Here is a 3843-nt window from a genome sequence, read left to right as displayed (position 1 = left end):
GATTACAGAAGTGAGCCACCATGCCCGGCCTATTTTCTCTAAATTGTCTATTGATTTCTTAATTGTAAGCCATGTTTAGCTTTGGGGGGAAAAAAAAAGGAATTGTTTTGTAGTGGGAGCATGGGCAAGAGGGGTACCCCAGGCAGAAAACTCCCCCGCGGGTGGGCTGAGGGCAACGGCTAAGCCTCAGGTGGGCCTCCTGTTCCCTGTGCTCTCCTGCACAGCAGCCTTTCTCATGGACTCTGGGGCAGCCGCAGGAAGGGTAGGCTGGCGGGGGGCTGCCATGGCTCTTCACTTGGGCAGGACATCAGAGGACTCGGACACCAGCTTCTTATTGCAAGTCTCGACCTTCTTCACAACCACAGCCCTGGTGGAGCTGATGCAGCTGAAAGAGCTGGAGCCCAGGCCGGGGCTTGTGAGGCCCCCGTAAGCTGAGCTCAGCCCACCAGCCTAGCCACTGGTGGTCTTCGTATAGATACTCATGTTCTGCATCCCAGACTCCAGCTGACTCTCCTCGCCCTCCAGCAGCTTCGTGTAGGTGGCGATCTCAATGTCCAGGGCCAGCTTAACGTTCATCAGCGCCTGGTACTCACGTAGCTGCTGCGCCATATCCTGCTTGGCTGGCTGCAGGGCGGCCTCCAGCTCGGACAACGTGGTGTTGGCATCCTTAACGACCAGCTCCCCGGGCAGCCGCTCAGCATCTGCAATGGCGGCCTCTGGGAAAGCCCTCTGGCCTTTGAGGCCCTCAGTCTCAGCCTGCAGTTGGCTCATGTTCCGATTCATCTCGAAGATCTCCGTCTTCGTACGATGCAGGTCATCCCCATGCTTCCCAGCCAGGGTCTGCAGCTCCTCATGCTTGATCTGGTACATGCTCTCAGCCTCAGCCCCGCTGCGTTGGCAATCTCCTTGTACTGCACCTTGACCTCGGCTATGATACTGTCCATGTCCAGGGAGCAGCTGTTGTCCATGGACAGCACCACAGTATGTCTGAGATCTGGGGCTGCAGCTCCTGGATCTCCTCTTCATATAGCTGCCTGAGGAAATTGATCTCCTCAGTCAGTCCTTCCAGGCGAAACTTCAGCTCTACCTTGTTCATATAAGCTTCATCCACATCCTTTTTGATGGGGACAAATTCATTCTCTATCTCTGTAGGATTACTGATGTCATCCTCATACTTGTTCTTGAAGTGCTCCACCAGCCCCTGCATGTTGCCAAGCTCAGCCTCCAGCTTCTCCTAGGCCAGAGTCTCCAGCTGCCACCAAAGGTTGTTGATGTAGCTCTGTAACATGTCCACATTGCTCTGAACCATCTTCTGCTGCTGCAGGAGGCTCCACTTGGTCTCCAGCATCTTGTTCTGCTGCTCTAGCAGCCATACCTTGTTGATGAAGGAGGCAAACTGGTTGTTAAGGGTCTTGATCTGCTCTTTCTCCTGGGTGCACATGGCCTGGTTGTTGGGGTCCCCACCTCCAGGTTCAGTAGGCTCTGGTTGACCATGACCGCAGTGATGGTCCCATACTGCTGGCTGGCCATAGCCTTCGCCCAGGCCACCCGTGAAGCTGCTGCTGCCCACTCAGGAGAAGCTCAAGGAGCTGATGGGGCACCGGGCCCACTCGTGTAGGAGTGTTCTGCTGAAGGCCAGGGGGCCAGAGGTGGACACCTTGTAGAACTTCTGGGTCACCCTGATGGAAATAGTGGAGGCAGGAGTGGAGGCGGGTAGGCTGAACCAGGAGGAGATTTGAGAAGGAGCAAAGAAGCTGCTTCTAGGTCCATGTTTAAATCTCAAACACAGAAATATCTGCTTGAGAAATGAGCTAAGCTAAAGTTTAGAGGTTTAATGACTATAATTTCTTTATAGTAAATGACTCAGGACAGTAACGTAATCAGCAAGATTTATGATCCACTTAAAACACATGTGGCTTTGTTCATCATTTCTAGGGAAACATGATTATTAAATCTGATAATATTTGCATATGTAAACTATTATAATTAGGTAAAATTTTCCTCCTTCTAATTCTAAAGGGCATTCACCAGAAGTACTAAGAAAGATTAAACTGTCAGATGTAAGTTACATCATAAAATATATGTAAATTAAGGTGTTCCGTATTTTGTTTTGAACATATAACAACGACGCACTAATAGAAAAAAATGTTAATAGAAATACAGATCAACTAAATTTTAGAAAAAGAAAAAAGTGAGAATCAACATGAAAATTTTTAAAATATGAAGAATTAACATCTAGAATTTTCATTAATATTGAGAAATATCAGTGAAATGGTCTCAAACCACCAAAACCCGAAGTTCAAGGTTATGTGCATGACTTTGGGGCACATTTTACAGGCAGAATACAGCATGGATCAAAATTGGGCAAAAAAGCATAAACGATGGCTGATCCTAGAAGTCAAAATGATTTGGTTACCAAAAACTAGCAAACAGAAATGATCAGCAGTATTCCAACTCTAAAAAGTTTCTTATTGGCAAACCCAATATTAATGCATTAGGAAACAGGGACATGTAGAAAGTAATCAAATGAAAAATCATTCCAGAAACTCAGATAAGCAGCAGGGCATCTGGGGTAGAAACAGGAATTGGGAAAATCTGGGTGCCTCAGTTACAATTAGATTCAGCTGCATAGGATGGAAAACTTCAATTAAAAAGTAGTTTAAACATAATAAAAGTTGATCTGTTTCACTTTTTTTTTTTTAAACAAATAAACAAACATAGGCAATTCAGGACTATTATGAGTAATCCACAAAGTTATCAGTTTATTCCATCTCATCCTCCCTAGGAAAAGACTCTTGTCTTAATGGTTACAAATGACTGCTGGAGCTTCAGACATCACATAAGCATTTCAGGACATAAGATAGATAATAAGAACAGAGTTCCTTCTCCGTTTAAGGACTCTACCCAGAAACTATACAAAACATGTTCAGTTTCATTTTATTAGACAAAGGGCAGTTATATGGCAACACGTTTATTTGCAAGGCAAACTGGGAAATGTGCCCAGGTAAACTTAGGGGAAAATGGATATTAGGAGGCAAAGGGCAAACAAATTTAAAATCTGGGTCTGCCATATTCCAGCGACTGAGGCTATAATCCCTGCAGCACTGTTTCTCTGAGCATGAACAAGAGTAAAAGGCTGACATTCCGAACAGGATGTCTTTGATAACTGGGGCAATTCCTCCTCAGTCAAATAGTTTATAAACATACCCTGTTAAGCACAGGGTTCGTTTTAGAATATAAGAATCTTAGGATCTACAAGTCAGAGAATGTGTATGAAAGAGAATGATGAGGGAATGGACGAATATCCAAGTCTGGAGAAAAAGAAGAGGAATTAATAAGTGACAAAGGTAGAGATGGAGGATAGGAAAGGAGAGAGGGAGGAAAAAATAGATTCAAAGAATTTAAAAGGATGAGTGAATATGGAAAAGGAAAAAAGGAGCAAGATGAAAAAAATGCACGCACCACTTTACCTGTGAAGGATTTCTGCCTTCAGCTCATTCTCTGTCACTATCAACATGGCTGGAAATATTATTCCTTTATAGGCAATGCATGAGTTTACATAGACAAAAAATAATTTAAAATGAAAATGACCATGGAAGTTTTGTGATTCATTTGGAAGAGAAATTCCAAGCATTTCATTTATTATGAAAAAGAACACTGCAGCTCCCCAGTCTTATGACAAATGTCTTTGTGTGCTGGGTCTGACCTGGCAGTCAAGCAGGACAATCTAAAATATACAGTGAGAGGGAAGAAAATGAAATAAAGAATAAAAGAAATGGAGCAATTACATTTTTATCTCATGTAGAATCTGTAATAATCGCTGTAATCTAAAAGCTTTTAGGT

The 3843-nt window shown here is 44.0% G+C and overlaps 1 pseudogene; it reads right to left on the bottom strand.

The window, feature by feature from the left end:
* Nucleotides 1-291: 291 nt before the first annotated feature.
* On the bottom strand, nucleotides 292-1096 carry LOC699029 (keratin, type II cytoskeletal 8 pseudogene; annotated as a pseudogene).
* Nucleotides 1097-3843: the final 2747 nt, after the last annotated feature.

This window comes from Macaca mulatta, chromosome 18, assembly GCF_049350105.2.
Source record: "Macaca mulatta isolate MMU2019108-1 chromosome 18, T2T-MMU8v2.0, whole genome shotgun sequence".
NCBI lineage: Eukaryota > Metazoa > Chordata > Mammalia > Primates > Cercopithecidae > Macaca > Macaca mulatta.
The sequence above is the reverse complement of the archived record's forward strand: the minus strand, read 5'-3'. Positions and strand labels throughout refer to the sequence as shown.